The sequence below is a fragment of the Paramisgurnus dabryanus genome, chromosome 2, assembly GCF_030506205.2.
Source record: "Paramisgurnus dabryanus chromosome 2, PD_genome_1.1, whole genome shotgun sequence".
In the NCBI taxonomy this organism is placed as follows: Eukaryota; Metazoa; Chordata; class Actinopteri; order Cypriniformes; family Cobitidae; genus Paramisgurnus; species Paramisgurnus dabryanus.
The window spans coordinates 28,419,259-28,438,941 of record NC_133338.1 but is presented as its reverse complement, the minus strand read 5'-3'; the positions used below and the strand labels follow the sequence as shown (position 1 = coordinate 28,438,941).

General features: G+C 35.1%; 1 protein-coding gene and 2 long non-coding RNA genes across 6 annotated transcripts in view; 2 read left to right on the top strand and 1 right to left on the bottom strand.

Moving 5' to 3' along the window:
- Positions 1-19,683, top strand: part of adam10a (ADAM metallopeptidase domain 10a) — a 69,075-nt gene that overhangs the window by 5,679 nt on the left and 43,713 nt on the right. The window lies entirely within an intron of this gene.
- On the top strand, positions 2,487-4,407 carry LOC135749245 (uncharacterized). Of its 2 annotated transcripts, XR_010532324.2 has the most exons (4): positions 2,487-3,653; positions 3,736-3,883; positions 3,973-4,038; positions 4,113-4,407. It is a non-coding gene; the product is annotated as an uncharacterized lncRNA (long non-coding RNA). The 2 variants fall into 2 exon arrangements; XR_010532323.2 differs by having other exon boundaries at positions 2,487-3,883.
- On the bottom strand, positions 8,993-10,902 carry LOC135749265 (uncharacterized). 2 transcript variants are annotated; one of them, XR_012336218.1, is made up of 4 exons: positions 9,747-10,902; positions 9,517-9,664; positions 9,362-9,427; positions 8,993-9,287 (listed from the first exon to the last, which is right to left on the bottom strand). It is a non-coding gene; the product is annotated as an uncharacterized lncRNA (long non-coding RNA). The 2 variants fall into 2 exon arrangements; XR_010532327.2 differs by having other exon boundaries at positions 9,517-10,902.

Here is a 19,683-nt window from a genome sequence, read left to right as displayed (position 1 = left end):
CAAAGAATTCTGCTTCTGAAGTTTCAGACAAGTGTAGATAATGATCTTTTTTTTTTTTTATTAATTTCTTTATTCATTTGTTTATGTGTTCATTTAATTCCAATAAAAAACTTAAAAATATATTTTAAATAGCCTAAATAAAAAACAAATAGGTTTTGCTACAAATTGCTGCCACTACCTGGATTGACTTGCTAAGTGTGTACCATCAGGTAAATAATAATACATTGACGCTTTAGATCTTTACGCACACTAGAACACTTGGGCCAAATACAGGAAATACGTCATATAAGTAGTCAAGTGTTCAAGTGCAAAGACCGCAAGTGTGGGTATTTGGATGCAGAACAAGCCTGTAGCCAAACCTGGGAGCAATCTTCTTCTTGTGGTGTTTGTTGCAAACCAGTCATTCAGCATCATGCCACCAACTATAGAGCAGGGGGCGTATTACAGAAAAGTCCTAACTTTAAAATCTTATCTTAACTGTTTGGTAACCATGGTAATTTCAGTTAGGACCTCATTTAAGACAAAAGCTATTACAGAATGATGTTCCTAAATGCATTATCTTATCTTAACTGCAGATAGGAAAGTGGTATTACAGAAGCATCCTAACTTGACAAAACATCCTAAAAACAGTCTTAACTTTAGGGTAACCTCACAGGTGTCCTAACTTAAAACTTTAATGAGAGCCAGCAGAAACAATCACATTATGATAGAGCTGCGGGAGAATACAGTACACACTTGACTCAGCATCTATTTCTTGTCATGTCTCTATCAAATGTTGAAATGTACAATAGTATCCTAGCACTTAGGAAGAATAATTTTTTTAATTTTTGTAAGTCACATTTGCTAAATGTTTAAAATGAATGGTAACTGATAGATGATGTGCTAAAACACTAATACAGAAAGACACAGACTATGATTACTATGAATTTAATAAAATGTATTTTTCTGGTCCATTGAAATTAAAAGGACAATTCTTTTGTTTACTGTAGCAGCAGCTCAAGCATTGCTGGTTGCTTGGTAACAGACATGACAGTTGATAGCCGAACATGATTAAGCGATTTGGGATTTCCTAAATAGAGATGAGATAAGATTTGGTGAAATAAGATGAGAATCCTAAATCAATTTAAGATTTGCTTCTGTAATATGAATTTGTGAAAAATCTTAACTTAACACATCATATCTTAAGTTAAGACCTAAGATAGAATGTTTCTGTAATACGCCCCCAGGAGCGTAACGCGCACTTTCTTCCTGGCAGTCTCTGCATTAACGCTAATAATGTTGAAAAAAAAACTTTGAATCTTAAAATTGAAAACTGAGTGCCAACCCACCGAACGAATATACAAATAATTTAATAAAATGGTCCAGCCCTGATGGATTATGGATGTTTTTATGTGGTTGGTTTATTCTTGAACTAAAAACTGTGATGTATCCTTCTACAAAAGCATAATTCTGTATGGTTTGTGATGAAAAAGGATAAGTAACAATCTTTATGTCCTGGAGAGTTGTCTTTGTGTTAGCAGCCTGTGGGGAAGAAAGGATGTTGTTGAGACTGTAGCAAAGCAGCAGTAGAACACAGGTTTACAAAGGAAACTGGGTTCTCCCCAGTGGAAGACGACAATGATCTTTCATGAATTAAGAGGATAAGCTTTTGAAAGTACATAAAGAAAATGTGAATTAAGGCCTGTCAGCAAAGGCTTGTTTGCAATTCATACATGTATATTTCTATTAAAGACTGTCATACAACCACAAGGAATATAACACAAAGTATGTCATATGTTAATTCAAACTCTCTTAAAAATTCTGGATTATTTTTGACTGAAAAAGAGACTAACTCGGCCTCGGTTTATAGTTGACCCAACTATGGGTTGAAACAACCCAGTATGTAATATTAAATACCAACCCAACAGGTTCATCCTTTTTGACCCAACGCTGGGTTGATAATAACCCATTTTTTTAGAGTGAAATTATATACTAAAGCATTATGTAATGGAGTATTATGTTCTCATAAGCTTAAAAGCTGTTACTTTTTTATATATATATATAAGTAGTTATATGGGGACGGCACTCGTCAAACTTTTATGACCCCCTCCCCCACCCGGTGACAGTTGCTGTCTGACAGGTCGTTTTTATGACCCTTTGACAGGGGGGCGGGACCATCAATCAAAATCTGTACAAGTTGTCAACTTTAGACAGAAAGTATTTAATGGTTTTATTGCCGGTCATTTAGAGTGATTGTTTTTCCTGAGTGTGTTTTATGTCACGCGTATGCTGTCATGTTTAATGACGGCTCGTGTTTCGAAATTTGCTGTTTATTGACATTTGATGTCAGATCTCAACCATCCTCCCTCCTTTGCTCGCCCCGTGCGCTTCTCAATACTGACTGTCACACCGCGGGTGTGTTGTTGAATCTAAAGTTTTGCAACAGCATAAGTTTATTTAAAGGCAATCACTAATCATATATATATATATATATATATATATATATATATATATTAGATGTACCTGGCTACGCTTAAAGCCGATGTTTTCTATCGAGCTATAGTTTCTGATCAGACACAAAGTCTGAACTAAATAAAATTTTAAACGGTTCACGAAGTCCGGGAATCTTTTCATGACCTGGTCTACAGTTTCACGCGTATTAAAGATCCGGCGGTGTCTGACAAAGCGTCGGGTGATTGTTCATATCTGTCATTTAAAATAAAGTTAATAAATGTAATTCTGTCCACTATGGCAAAATAGGAATTTATTTTAGATTTAGGGGAATCTTTAACCATGTCTCTGATTAAAACTTTTGATTGTAACATCACAAGTTATTTAATTAAATATTCTGTATATGGGTATAGTTTAAGCAATGACCTGAGCCATTACCTTCGGAGCCGTCAATACTACATTCTTTAGACGATAGTCTAAACTAAATAAATTTTTAAACGGTTCAGGAATTCCGTGAATCTTTTCATAACCTGCACTATAGTTTCACGCGTATTAAAGATCCGGCGGTGCCTGACAAAGCGCCGGGTGAGTGTTCATATCTGCCATTTTAAAATAATGTTAATAAATGTAATTCTGTCCACTATGGCAAAATAGGATTTTATTTTAGATTTAGTGGAATCTTTAACCAAGTCTCTGATTAAGACATGTGTATACGTGCACAGATGGTGACAGAGAAACTTATATATGACGTTAATAATCTTTTAAATGTTTTTAAGACGTATTCACCCCATTTTGGGGTTTTATTTTTAATTAAAGGCTTCTTAAAACATGTGTGAATATGTGTATATTATACAAAGAGTCTTATATTGTCTGCTCTGACAAAAATAAAGTATTTTTTAGGTTTAGGGGAATTGACAGAGTGTGTCTTATAAATACAACTTGATAATACGTTTGTTTTGTAAAGAGACTTCTTTAAAGTCACGCAAGAATAAAATATTTTAGTTGTAACTGGTTAAACTTAAAGCCGATATTTTCTTTCGAACTAGTCTATTTTCTGTTCAGACACAAAGTTTTCTGATGCTGATATTATGTCAGTGTGTGTTTGTGTGGGGGTCGTGTGATGTAATCTTTGAAAGTTTATGACCGAACCTTTATTGGGGAGCGACAAGAGATCTCCCGGAATCAGTTTGGATGGAGCAGAGCTGTTATACTCAAGTCTATTGGTATGTATGTGTTTCGCTGTGTTCGTTCCAGTATTTTGTATGATTTATTTAAAAACTAAAAATTCGATCTCTGGTATTGCAGCGAAATTGTCTAAAATGGTATTAACTATTCCTGGTAAATCGCGGAGAAGAGTGGCCTGAACAAAAAAGTCAGACCGAGACTAGAACCTCCCGCAGCGTAACACGGAAATCTTGGAACAAAAGAGACGCCGACTGGCTCGTGTTGGCCGGTGTGTTTTTATTTAATCCTGTTACAATAGATTTAAACAAACTGGTTTGGTTTAATATTTTCTAATAACATGTGTTATCTGTTTTAAAGGTTTGGATATCAGAGGCAAAGCGAACGTTGTGTGTACTATTGCAAAATATATAGCGGATCTCCACGGTACGTTTATCTTGCATAAGAAAATTGTTTTATTTAGATATTTGTCCTAATAACTTGTTTTTATCTGTTTACAGGTTAGGATACAGACCACAACGCTTTGGACGTATCTTTAAAAAAGATTAAAATCAGAGACTTTTTGGATTTGTCTGGGGACATTTTAAACATTTTGTGGCAAATTGGATTTAAAACATTTCGGATACTGGATACCTAGTTTGATTTGTCCACAGAGCTTGTTTAAGACGTTTTCACCGCATTTTAGGGTTTATTTTTAATTAAAGGCTTCTTAAAACATGTGTGAAAATGTGTATATTATACAATGAGTCTTATATTGTCTGCTCTGACATAAATAAATTTTTATATTAGATTTTAGATCAATTGACTGTGTGTGTTTTATGTCAAGCGTATGCTGTTATGTTTAATGACGGCTCGTGTGACAGCTTGTGTTTAGGCATTTGATGTCAGATATCACCCTTCCTCCCTCCTTTCGCACAAGACCTGCATTCTTTCACAGGGGTGCGTGTTGTAAAGCGATTAAAGATTTCTAAAACTCAATGTTGGTAAAACAATCCCCCATTACGGTGTCAAAAAAGTAAAATGTTTATTTTAGATTTAGACAAATCATGAACAATGCTACGATTAAAACATTTGTTTGTAACATCACAAGTTATTTAATGAAATATTCCGTATACGTGTATAGTTTAAGCAATGATCTGAGCCATAACCTTCGGAGCCGGCAATACTATAATCTTTAGACGAAAGTCTAAACTAAATAAAATTTTAAACGATTCATGAGTTCCGTGAATCTTTTTCATGACCTGCTCTATAGATTCACACGTATTAAAGATCTGACGCTGCCTGACAAAGCGCCGGGGGTGAGTGTTCATATATGCCGTTTTAAAATAACCTTAATAAATGTAATTCTGTCCACTATGACAAAATAGGATTTTATTTTAGATTTAGGGGAGTCTTTAACCAAGTCTCTGACTAAGACATGTGTATACGTGCACAGATGGTGACAGAGAAACTTATATATGACGTTAATAAACTTTTAAATGTTTTTAAGACGTATTCACCCCATTTTGGGGTTTTATTTTTAATTAAAGGCTTCTTAAAACATGTGTTAATATGTGTATATTATACAAAGAGTCTTATAGTGTATGCTCTGACAAAAATAAATTATTATTTTAGATTTTAGGACAAATGACTGCGTCTATCTTATAAATACAACTTGATATATACGTTTGTTTTGTCATTAGACTTCTTTAAAGTCACGCAAGAATAAAATATTTTAGTTGTAACTGGTTAAACTTAAATGTACTATTATCTATTTAACTATAAGCTATATTTTCTGAGCAGATATTTTTCCGTTTCTGATGCTGGTCTTATAACAGTGTGTGGGAGATGATGGCTGTTCACAGCAGGTGGCGGGTTGTAAACTAGGGTCTTTTTAAAACTGTAGTGGTAAAAAATGTAATAGCACATTGACAAAAATAAAGCATTTGGTTGTAACAAATTATTTAATGAAATATTCAGTATGTGTATAGCGATGAACGGTGTCAAAATCACCGGGGTCCCAACAATACTATAGTCTTTAGACTAAAGGGTATTTATTTTAATATAAATAAAATCTTAATCTTTTCGTGCACAATATTCTGATCATGCCATTAGATTGTGTACCAGCGTTTACAATAGAGAACATACGCGGATGAGTGTTCATATACACCGTTAAGAAACTTTTTTAAACGATTAAAGACATTTTCAAATCATCTTATGGGGTTTGTTTTAAATTAATGACATCTTAAAACCAACAGGGAATATGTGTTTATTACACAATAAAAAGTAATTCTGGCCGCTCTGACAAAATAAGGGTTTAATTTTAGATTTAGTGAATTCTTTAATCAAGGCTCTGATTAAAACACATGAATGCGCGAACCACAGTTTGCCAGAGAACGTACGCTGAGGCGCTCTTATGGCGTTAAGAACCTTTTTATTGTTTAAGACATTTTGACCCCATTTCCTGGTTTTGTGTCCGCTGTGGATCCCAACCTCTATGTGTTTATTATACAACAAATGCAATTCTGTCAGCATTACTAATTTAGAACGCCTTTGATTTAAACATGAGGGTTTTAAAATGAAACGGCCATGTGACTTTTATGACAAAAGCTATTCGATCTTAATTTTTTGTTTTAACATCCAAAAGTTTTATACACAGTCCATAATTAAACAACTAGGTGTGTATGAGTAAGATTATATCTAATGTCACACGAGCAGCACCAAATCGCGCATGTGTCTGTGTGTGTGTGTGTGCATCCAGGCTGTTTATGTGTGGGCGTGTTTATGAGCCTGTGTCTATGCAAGGTGTGTGTGCGTGTGTGTGTGTGTGTGTGTGTGTGTTTGCATGGGGGTCTATGATGTCTCTGTTTGTTACTAAAGTTTTGATATTAAGTCTGTGTCCTCATTGACAATAAGTAAGGGTTTTTAGATGTAGGCTTTATTACACAGATACTGATTAAATCATGTTATGCATTATTTGCGATTTAAAGAAACTTAAAAGGTTTAAGACATTTTATCTCACATTGTGGTGTTGTTTTTTAATTAATGTAACCTTAAAACCCTCTGTTATCCATTTAGGGAACAATAAAATGTTAGCAAATATTATTTATCAAAGTTGACGATGTTATAAGCCAGGAGGTCACTAACGTGACAACAAACATTTATTTAAAGACAAAACATTTTAACAAAATTGCCATGGCTTACAGAGACACACTAGACTTAATAATAAAAATAAAAATATACTATTCGAACATCCTAACCTGGTATTAGGTTAGATTAGGTTTTAAGGTCAATCAGCGTCTTTAGCTTTACAACTTACAGCACAAAACCCCCAATGACAGGATTTTTATGAAGTGGAGCAGACCCTTGGTATGCCTGTGGGGTTAGGTTCAACTAAGGTCAACATCTATCAGTGCATAATAAGCAAACATGAAATTATATTTTAACTATGGTTTGTTAATGATGTTGCTAGGTTCGCGTATTTTTTCTGAAACAAACTTTTCTTTTCAAACTTAGTTAGGATACACATGTTTGTCGCCTCAAACACCTGATCAAAGTTTTTCTTCGCTAGCGACAACTAATGTCTGAGATTTTGTAAATTCATCAGATGTTTCTTACTTGTGTATTTTCTTAAACAAACTTTTTCTTTTCAATCTTAGACAGTCTTCATACGTTTGTCTTTCGATAAGTTGTTCATAGTTTTTCTTCGCTAGTGTCAACTCATGTATGAGATTTGTAAATTTCATCATATGTTCTTACATGTGTATTTTCTGAAACAAATTTATGCTTTTCAAACTCAGGTAGTCATCATACTTTTGTCTCTACATACATTTGTTCAAAGTTTCTTGTAGCTAGTGTCAACTGATGTCTGAGATTTTGTAAATTCAACAGATGGTCTTACGTGTGTATTTCTTAAACAAACATGTTGCTGTTCAAACTTAGGCAGTGTTCATACGTTTGACTTTTCATAAGTTGTTCATAGTTTTTATTTGTTAGCGTCAACTAATGACAGAGATTTTGTAAACTCATCAGATTCAAACAAAACTCATTCATTTCTGTAGTTTATGTAACACCTTGTCAAACTCTTAAAGGTAGTACTATCTGTTTAAAACAACAATGCAAAGTATTTTAGATTTACTTGATAAATCTTTTACATCAAAACAAACTAGGATAGCAATATGTTTGAATCTGTAACAGGTGATACCACCAATACCGTGTTGTACATAACAAAGTCTGTAAAATAATAAAGATTGATTAGGTTTTTATTTAGTAAACCTTTTAACACAAAGTGTAGAGTCTTTTGTATGTAACAACAAAGATGCGATGAAACAACGCAAAACAAGAGAGGATGCGTTTGTTAAAACACATATAAATTAAGATGCATACATCTACAAATGGGGCAATGTTTGAAATAGTTTGGCCGTATAGCCTCTAAATTCGGGACCAATAGATTAAAGACATTGCCCCATTTGCCCCACTTAAAATATTTTATTCTTGCGTGACTTTAAAGAAGTCTAATGACAAAACAAACGTATATATCAAGTTGTATTTATAAGATAGACGCAGTCATTTGTCCTAAAATCTAAAATAATAATTTATTTTTGTCAGAGCATACACTATAAGACTCTTTGTATAATATACACATATTAACACATGTTTTAAGAAGCCTTTAATTAAAAATAAAACCCCAAAATGGGGTGAATACGTCTTAAAAACATTTAAAAGTTTATTAACGTCATATATAAGTTTCTCTGTCACCATCTGTGCACGTATACACATGTCTTAGTCAGAGACTTGGTTAAAGACTCCCCTAAATCTAAAATAAAATCCTATTTTGTCATAGTGGACAGAATTACATTTATTAAGGTTATTTTAAAACGGCATATATGAACACTCACCCCCGGCGCTTTGTCAGGCAGCGTCGGATCTTTAATACGTGTGAATCTATAGAGCAGGTCATGAAAAAGATTCACGGAACTCATGAATCGTTTAAAATTTTATTTAGTTTAGACTTTCGTCTAAAGATTATAGTATTGCCGGCTCCGAAGGTTATGGCTCAGATCATTGCTTAAACTATACACGTATACGGAATATTTCATTAAATAACTTGTGATGTTACAAACAAATGTTTTAATCGTAGCATTGTTCATGATTTGTCTAAATCTAAAATAAACATTTTACTTTTTTGACACCGTAATGGGGGATTGTTTTACCAACATTGAGTTTTAGAAATCTTTAATCGCTTTACAACACGCACCCCTGTGAAAGAATGCAGGTCTTGTGCGAAAGGAGGGAGGAAGGGTGATATCTGACATCAAATGCCTAAACACAAGCTGTCACACGAGCCGTCATTAAACATAACAGCATACGCTTGACATAAAACACACACAGTCAATTGATCTAAAATCTAATATAAAAATTTATTTATGTCAGAGCAGACAATATAAGACTCATTGTATAATATACACATTTTCACACATGTTTTAAGAAGCCTTTAATTAAAAATAAACCCTAAAATGCGGTGAAAACGTCTTAAACAAGCTCTGTGGACAAATCAAACTAGGTATCCAGTATCCGAAATGTTTTAAATCCAATTTGCCACAAAATGTTTAAAATGTCCCCAGACAAATCCAAAAAGTCTCTGATTTTAATCTTTTTTAAAGATACGTCCAAAGCGTTGTGGTCTGTATCCTAACCTGTAAACAGATAAAAACAAGTTATTAGGACAAATATCTAAATAAAACAATTTTCTTATGCAAGATAAACGTACCGTGGAGATCCGCTATATATTTTGCAATAGTACACACAACGTTCGCTTTGCCTCTGATATCCAAACCTTTAAAACAGATAACACATGTTATTAGAAAATATTAAACCAAACCAGTTTGTTTAAATCTATTGTAACAGGATTAAATAAAAACACACCGGCCAACACGAGCCAGTCGGCGTCTCTTTTGTTCCAAGATTTCCGTGTTACGCTGCGGGAGGTTCTAGTCTCGGTCTGACTTTTTTGTTCAGGCCACTCTTCTCCGCGATTTACCAGGAATAGTTAATACCATTTTAGACAATTTCGCTGCAATACCAGAGATCGAATTTTTAGTTTTTAAATAAATCATACAAAATACTGGAACGAACACAGCGAAACACATACATACCAATAGACTTGAGTATAACAGCTCTGCTCCATCCAAACTGATTCCGGGAGATCTCTTGTCGCTCCCCAATAAAGGTTCGGTCATAAACTTTCAAAGATTACATCACACGACCCCCACACAAACACACACTGACATAATATCAGCATCAGAAAACTTTGTGTCTGAACAGAAAATAGACTAGTTCGAAAGAAAATATCGGCTTTAAGTTTAACCAGTTACAACTAAAATATTTTATTCTTGCGTGACTTTAAAGAAGTCTCTTTACAAAACAAACGTATTATCAAGTTGTATTTATAAGACACACTCTGTCAATTCCCCTAAACCTAAAAAATACTTTATTTTTGTCAGAGCAGACAATATAAGACTCTTTGTATAATATACACATATTCACACATGTTTTAAGAAGCCTTTAATTAAAAATAAAACCCCAAAATGGGGTGAATACGTCTTAAAAACATTTAAAAGATTATTAACGTCATATATAAGTTTCTCTGTCACCATCTGTGCACGTATACACATGTCTTAATCAGAGACTTGGTTAAAGATTCCACTAAATCTAAAATAAAATCCTATTTTGCCATAGTGGACAGAATTACATTTATTAACATTATTTTAAAATGGCAGATATGAACACTCACCCGGCGCTTTGTCAGGCACCGCCGGATCTTTAATACGCGTGAAACTATAGTGCAGGTTATGAAAAGATTCACGGAATTCCTGAACCGTTTAAAAATTTATTTAGTTTAGACTATCGTCTAAAGAATGTAGTATTGACGGCTCCGAAGGTAATGGCTCAGGTCATTGCTTAAACTATACCCATATACAGAATATTTAATTAAATAACTTGTGATGTTACAATCAAAAGTTTTAATCAGAGACATGGTTAAAGATTCCCCTAAATCTAAAATAAATTCCTATTTTGCCATAGTGGACAGAATTACATTTATTAACTTTATTTTAAATGACAGATATGAACAATCACCCGACGCTTTGTCAGACACCGCCGGATCTTTAATACGCGTGAAACTGTAGACCAGGTCATGAAAAGATTCCCGGACTTCGTGAACCGTTTAAAATTTTATTTAGTTCAGACTTTGTGTCTGATCAGAAACTATAGCTCGATAGAAAACATCGGCTTTAAGCGTAGCCAGGTACATCTAATATATATATATATATATATATATATATATATATATGATTAGTGATTGCCTTTAAATAAACTTATGCTGTTGCAAAACTTTAGATTCAACAACACACCCGCGGTGTGACAGTCAGTATTGAGAAGCGCACGGGGCGAGCAAAGGAGGGAGGATGGTTGAGATCTGACATCAAATGTCAATAAACAGCAAATTTCGAAACACGAGCCGTCATTAAACATGACAGCATACGCGTGACATAAAACACACTCAGGAAAAACAATCACTCTAAATGACCGGCAATAAAACCATTAAATACTTTCTGTCTAAAGTTGACAACTTGTACAGATTTTGATTGATGGTCCCGCCCCCCTGTCAAAGGGTCATAAAAACGACCTGTCAGACAGCAACTGTCACCGGGTGGGGGAGGGGGTCATAAAAGTTTGACGAGTGCCGTCCCCATATAACTACTTATATATATATAGCTAAACTTTAATGAAAAAGTAGCTCTTCTTTAGATGGCTATGCATTTCCATATTTTGTAAGTTTAACGTGGTTGCTATTTTTATCAAAGGCTTGATATGAATAATGTAATAACTGAGAGAAAAGTTGGCTTGTAATCTCCTGTCTCAGGCCAATGCGATCAGCATGTAATATTTTATAGCCACTTAGGGCTATTGGAAAATAATATTACTTTTTTTGTGGTCATCAAATGTCATTTTTTCCTATTTTGTGCGTTTTTCTGGTTTTGTCATAATTTTTTTTTCCAAAATTCAATACTTTTAATCAGTTAAATGTAACACTTTTACAGTAGACTGAGACCCTGCTTTATACATCACAACCTAAAAGATTATTATATATAGAAAATAAGGATTGTTGCTACAAACATGAACCTTATTTAATACTCACACTTCATTTGCTTTTGCTTTTTTGCACAGTATTTTTATTTGTGTTGCAGTTTTGTTAGTTGTTCAGGGAATTAAATCCAACATGAATGTGTAATGTAATTTCAACTATACTAAGGATCAAAGGATATTAAACAGACAGAATGTTTAATGAACCATGTTGTTGCAAATGCAGCACATGAAAATATGTTATAAAGAGAGCCTACACATTGAGTATCTGGCTGGACAGACTGTTCTTTACTTGTATATTCACACTAAAGTTTACTTTTAGTCCAGTTCGGGATGCTTGAGGTTTATTCCATTATGTTTTGGTTTCATTGATGTTTTTACAGATCTCAGCGCTGTGTATAACCAATATTGTATAACTGTATTTATAAAGATTTTGAAATACTTTTATGCAAGCTTTTTCATACAATAACTTTCTGTAAGTCATGTTGGCAAAGTATTGAAAAGCGCAGTTGTATTTTAATGCGGGACTGGATACTAAGTGTTGTTTGCATGTAGGCTACGAACAATGCAGATGTCAATTCTAAAATTTGACATAGTGTCTGATAACCTTAGCAACCTACGGCTGCAAGCAGTTTAAAGTTTTGTGTTTTTGACTTTGTATGAACAACATGTGGTTGTTAGTTATCTTACACATCACTCTGTGTGAAATAAAGTGATGTCTACATCGTTCAAGGCAAATGTATCTCTTGAAGGCAATTTCTTCATGTTTATGAAGGCATTTGTCTGTCTATAAATAGTGGTACATATATAATCAGATTACTGTTCCTCTTGCCATTTTCACTCTTAGCTGTGTTACCGAGCAGATGGTTTTGCTCATCTTCTCACACACTGTGCTGTATTATTAACTTTAAGACACAGCAAAGTCCAGCAGTTTGCACTTCATAGATCATAGTAGATTTCACTGTACCCTATGTTCAAGAACACCCTTTGCACAGCCAAGCTTTGCTCTTTAGAACTGGTATTTCGGGAAGTCTGGTCCTAAGAAAGAAACCAATGTAATCGTATCTGATAAAGCTTTAATTGTTTTCAGGGACACATTGGTAGTTCGGTTTGGCACATTAGGGCTTGGCTTAAGCTCTTTGCAAAAAGCGGAGATTACGAGTCATCTCAGAAGGATTCCTTGAGGTGATTGCACTATTATAGACATGGTTCAGTGAATTGATTTTAACAGCGGTTTTCCAGCGGTTTAGTTCTTCTTCTGTTCTTTTTAAAGATGCGTTCAGTGTTTTCCAGTTCTTAGCTTGAGAAGATATTAGAAACAATGCCTCTACACTGATCCGCACTCATTGACATCTGCCCACAGGGCTTCACTGTGTGCTGGAGTTCAGCATAAAAGCTGATTTGTTCAAAGAAGAATCTTTCATTCTTGACTAACAGCTTACCCTTGAGTCCAGTTGGAACTTTATTGCTCTGATTCATTTGAGAAAGTGTAAGGAGAAGAGGTTTTGTTCACAAATGGGTGATTTTCACGAAATCCAGATTTAGAAGGTGTCCAGCAACAGAATTTTTAAAAAGCCCTTGAATCCAATTTTTTGCACATATAAGATTAAAGGTGCTCTAATGAAGAGATGTTTGTAACTTTATGCTTCTTATTTGATAGTAGTTTTTTTATCAAAATGTTTCATGACACCTCATAAGTCTAAGTTCGTGAGAATCACCCAAATGCCAGTGTAGCCTCGTCTGTTTATTTCTGTTAAAGGTCTTTACTGTAAGTCCTCCATTTATCATTTATGTATATGACTGAAGCCTTGTATATGAAGCAAACTGCAGGAGGTCACTGGCCTTCAGGTCTTTTTTGAAACCTGCCATAGCATTAGAAATCATGACTCAAGCTCTTTCTACTATTTCTAACTTTCTGTTTCATGCAGTGTGCTGATCTAAGGCACTTACTGAAGGTTTCAGGAATCTTAAGTCGATTTCTGCAGTTTTGACACTTTCAGTGGAATGTATCACCTTGCAAGTTACTGCACTAGTTATATGACCTGCATCCTCCATTAAATTTCCATTAAAGTTCAGTAGGGTTGGTGACAATATGGAATTTCAAGCAAACTGAAAAATTTTTCTTAATACATACTTTAGTTTGGGCTTTTTAAAGGGGCAATGAAGCTGTCGATTTTATAGTTAACTCTCAGAAATGAAGGTCCAAAAGTTGTCACTGGGACAATGCCCTTTCAAAAAGGTACACCTTTGTACCCAAAGAGTGCATATTAGTACTTTGAACTGCCAATATGTACCTTTTAGAGGTACATATTTGTACCTAAATGGTACTTATTAGCACCTTTTTTTTAAAGGGTACTGCCCCAGTGACAGCTTTGTACCGTTATTTTTGACAGTGTTTTATACTGTTGTCTGAGGTCTACTTATGATGTTCACATGGTTTTTTATTCAAAAACATCAAAAGCAATTACTAATAGGCTATTTTGTAGCATGGTTCTAATGCTGTCCGGAGAAATGGTTAGTTTGAAGGGGCGGGCCGCAATGAAGACCTGGACGTAAACACTTTTACATTTAAACAACTTGAAGTAATTTCAACTTGTTTGACTAGTAGAGTGGTCCTTATTTTTAAACTTTTAAAAGTTCATGGTCTCACTCCACCAATATGTTTGAATAAATACATTTAAAAAATGGGCAAAATTTTAACACATTCGCATATTATGTTATACTTTGTGTTGACAAACTTATGGCAGCAATAGACTTGCCAATTTGACAATGCTCCATGCAGTTAAAATTCCTGTTTTAGTTGTGATATGTCATTCAAAACAAGAAAGCTTCAATGTGAATGAATGAAGCACAGTAGACAGTATACACTGGGACAATGGTTGAAGCAACATAAAGCAAGTACGCTATATGGTTACTCGGATCAGAAGAGATTGAAATAACTGGAACAAAGTTACCCTCCAAGAAGCAAGTTTTATGTGTGTTGTGCATTTTTAAATGATACAGTTTTTGCAAAAATATATTTCGGAAATATTCAAAGGCTTTAAGCAACCTCTAGATATTGTAGGAATAATTCACAATTTTGCACAGTGTGTTTTTATTGATCTCCTAACACATTTAAGGGGTGAGAGTTGAACATTTAAAAAAATTATTAACCCATTATAAGGACCACCTTATTGACTAGTGAGAATTTTGTATGCATAAAAAATAAAGTTGAATGGGCTTAAGTTCTTAGAATTTTTACAGTATAGAATTTTTTTTTTATAGCTGTTTCCTTTTGGATGTAAACTTTGCAAAGGAAAATATTACTTATGACCACAAACAGGATATGATTATAATGCATACAGAGCTTTTCTTTTGCTGTTCAAAATGTCAGTATCAGTTAACAAGAGGCCTATATCATTGCCTTTTTCAGCATCAGTACTGTCAAGGCCCAAGTTCTTGTTCACACAAGTCCCCCACTCATCTCAGCCAATAGAGCTGTACAATACTTCTGACCACGCTGTGCAGTTATCATTGTGTGGGAGTCCTGTGCTTTTGTTCTCACGTGGGATACTATAGCACAAATGAGCAATCATTGTTTGTGCTTGTACAAAAGAGTTTAGTGTACAGTGTACACCCTTCTTCCACAGTACTATCACCATTCTCTATGTGTGTCATCTATTCTCAACCATATATATATATATATATATATATATATATAATGCAAGAGGGTGCCAGAACAACAATTACCCATAATACACTGCAAAATTCTCAGCCAATAAGATACAAGTCTGTACTGGTTTTATTTATGCAACAATGTTATGTTGGCTGAACAAATACGTTTTAAGTAAAGCTGACAAAACACATTTTTTGTTGAATGAACTAGATTAAATTAGTTTCACATTGTTAAATTGATTTTTTTAAAGTTATCACAACATGAAAAATGAATTAAAATTTTAATAAAAATGTAATGCTTAAATATCGGGGAAAATATTAGGAAACAGTTATATCGGTCTAGCTCTACTTCCTAGTTAAAAATTATAGCTAAATTGTATTAACCATTATACTGAGATAACGTTACTGTGTAAAATGTATACAATGTTTGCGACAGATTCTTAAATTCTTGCCTGGTTGCCAAATCTGTAAACATCACTGTCTCCCCTCGTCTTTTGGAAACCAAAACATTTTTATTTTTCACAAGGTATGTTCCAGAGGAAAGTTTATTCACTAGCCAGATGGATAAACTAAAACCTCATTCACACAGACCTCTTACACACATCGGACGTTAACTTTGGCCCAGGCGCGTAACCACAGCAATGTGCGCATCTGATGAAACCTATAACAACGGCATAGAAATCTAGAAATTTTTCTAGAAACATTTAACAGGAACCATTTCAAATAACTGATTGTATACCTCAAGATAAAATTCAAACTAAATAGACTATCACTTTTTTTGCAGTAGCACTGCTAAATCTAACCCCTCGTTCAGACAGCCAACGACAAGCAGTAGCAGAGCGACGCGATCTCATTCATTTCAATGGAAACCTGGCGACTTCCGGCGACACGAGCGACAGTGACCGTTGGCGACCGTATGGGCGTGTCCAGCGACGCGAGAAAGTTTAGAAAAGTTTAACTTTATGCCAATGTCGAGCGACTTTCGGGAGCGACTACCAATGAGAACAAAGCAGTGGAGTTCTCGTCAGTTACTGGCGTGGATGGTACTCATTTGTTTATGACAAGCAGATTTAGAAACGCCTCATTGAAAGAGACAAGCGACACACAGCGATAACGTCACTGGCTGTCTGAACGAGGGGTTAGGTGCTTAAAGAAACACTTCTAAAGTGCACTGACTCACCCCTGTCTTACAATGTAGAGCAAAGCTGCCCCATTGCATCTGATGAAACATCACTTCCCTTTTCAGCAGTGGTTTACTGGCTCCCTTTAGCACTAATTTATGGGGCTAAAGATAAGCAAATGACTAGTTTTTAAAGCAAATTGCCAAGTTACCATAGAAACAAGTCCAAAACGAGAGACAGTTTTCCATTAGTCCATATACATGACCTTGTCTCCCAGTACATGAAATTGTGATGTGTTTTCAACACATTCATCTTCAGACACACCCTACATTTTATAATGACCTAAAAGTGTATGTTAATTATTTTGTCTTACAAAATTTGTAAGCAGCCTACCTACATTGCATTTTAGAAATCATGCTTCTGACATGAAGACATGTCTGCACAATTCTCCCTTAGATCCATCAAGGGAGAAAGCAAACAGTAAACAGCAGCCTGGCCTGTGTTGGCTGTCCACTAGGATCAGATTACTCAAGACAATTCACCTAGCATTTTAAATTAGCAACTTGAAAAGGCCAACAGGATTCTGATATAGGCTCCTAGAAGAAGTTCCAGTAGCTCAACTTAATGTACCTTTATTTCAGTTTCATGTAATGTCTATACAGAGCCTTAAAAGTGAGTTAGAGGTGGGACACTGTTGTGTGTGGAATTTAAATGAGTGTTGGAGCGTTCTGCTCCTATGAGGCACTGATGTTGATTTCTGCTTTGTCATCTTGTCCAGTTTTATCACCAGTGCACAGGTGGACAACTCCTCTACTACACTGAAACCTCTCTCTCTCTCTCTGTCTCTGCCGGTTACACAATTTGTTTTTCTTGTTCTTTTATTTCTTATTTCTCAAAACCTGAGCATCTCCACGTCCCAGATAAGAAAGTGCAGTCTATCTCAGTGCCTGAGAACAAAGCCCTGCACCAGACAAAGCTGCACTTTCAAAGACCAGGTCGGGTGTTTCTGGCCTTTTTAAAACCCATTATTTTCTTAAAGTGGAATCGCTTGTTTTCTTTATCTCTGAGTGTTTGAACCTGGTTTGATATATGGATGGGTATTTTTTTACTGGATACTCTGGTGGACTGCCAGGCAAAAATTGCTTTGCTTTTTGCTTTTAAAACCTTCTAGTCTTTGAAAAGTGTGAGGTGTTGAAAATGTGGCATTTTGCTTTGTGTGATGCACATAAAAATTGTAGTTTTGTAATGTTACCTCAAAAATCATTTACTCAACCTGTTTTTTTAATATCACCGTGCCTTTCTCTTATTTTGAGAAGAGAATTTCAGAATAAGATTTATTAGAATAAAATCATGTTTACTGCCCTTTTTGATATGAACGTAGTAGTGACCAGAGTATTTGAAGCGTTTCGTTGCAAAACAAGATAACTCCGTTGTTTTTTTTTTCAGAAATCTCGTTTTTTGGTTGTGCATTACAATTAATATCAATTCAACTGCAGCTGGTTTGTTTTGATTTAAACCTTCATAACTTAAAAAAAGCTAAGTAGCACCATAAAACAAAATAATAACATGATAACATAATAATAAACAGGTTTTGACAAAAAATTAAAAAACAGAGTTATTTCGTTTTGCAACGAAACTCTTAATTTAAACTCAACATAAAAGTAAACGCAAAAGTAGTTCATATGACTTTGTATTTAAAGTATTAAGAATTAAAAGCCATACAAAAGCTCTGTGTGAGGAACAGAAAGTCATTACAGTTATGCAAGTCATGATTCATTCCTCCTCTCCCAAGCATGCACATTTTATAGACACACAAAGTCAGAATGAAAAAGTTTTAATGGTGTTTTGTTTTAATCAATTGTACAGCACCTTGGTCAGTGGTTGTTTTTAAAGGTGCAATATAAATTGTGGTGCAGTGCCATCGCTTTGAAGTAGATCTGCTGTGGTGAGGTGAAGTGCGACCCGCGTGGTGAGGTGAAGGCTTAATCCCATTTACGTGAACGTGCAAAACTTATGGGTAGGGGGGAAAGGGGAAGACAGAGAAATGGGATCGGGCCAAAGTGCGACACGCCATGGTGAGGTGAAGTGCGACCCACTGTGGTGTCCATGTCACAAACTTAAAAATATTATCATTTGCTTCACATTCAGCTTTCTTCCCCTTTCAAAGTGCTTGCGGGCACTCCAGAGCATCTGCCTTTGCTCAGTAACCTAAGCATTGCTTGACGTTGTGACAAGCACCCACTGGGGGAAAAAGAAATCTGCGCCTATGAACACATTTGTTAAGAATCGTGTATCTGATCACCGTTTACATTTTTATATTTCAAAACGTGTGTGTGCATTATATTTAAAACTATTTGCATCAATTTGCACTTGCACATACACATGTGCGTGCCCACACATTCTATAACCACCGCGCACCACCACAGTGAATTGGTGCATTACCATCGTGGTGGTAAAATACTGCCACCATCACAGCCCTGATATTAATAATGATTTAATACTAAATCATCTTGTGGTCACTCCAGATGTAATTTGATGTCTTTCTTGCACTTCAGTAAGTCTTCTCACAGAGGAACTGACTTTTTTCAGTTTTGTCAGTCTGTATTTGTAGCAGATTTGGTTGGAGCTTAGGGGAATTAGAGTTCGATTCCTGTTCAAAACAGGAAAGGTTGGTTCTCTCTGTGTATTGTGTTGACTGATGGAAAGTTCTGTCACAGTTTTTTCAATAAAAACACTTTAACCATAGGTCAAAGAGTCTTAAAAGACCTGTGCTTTTGTTGACATGGCTTATTTTGGTAGGGGCAATATAGTTTAACACAGTGGTTCTCAATTCCAGTCCTCGGGCCCCCCCCCTCCCAGAATGTTTTAGATGTCTCCTTATATGAAACACCTGATTTCACTCATTAGGCTCCTTAATTAACATGCTAACAAGCTGATGAACTGAATCAGGTGTTTTTATATAGACTGTTTCAGTAGTTACAACATAAACAAGTGGCTTTCGTGGTCATCACGTAACTTCCGGTAAACTCCGCGAAGAATAGATGACAACAAAGTCCTTTTAAAGTAGTTTATTTATATAGCAAGCAAAATAAACAACACGTAGATTACGTAGGAACCTAAAGCATTTGTTTTGACCATTTGTTTTGTTCAGACCGTTAAACAAACAGAAACC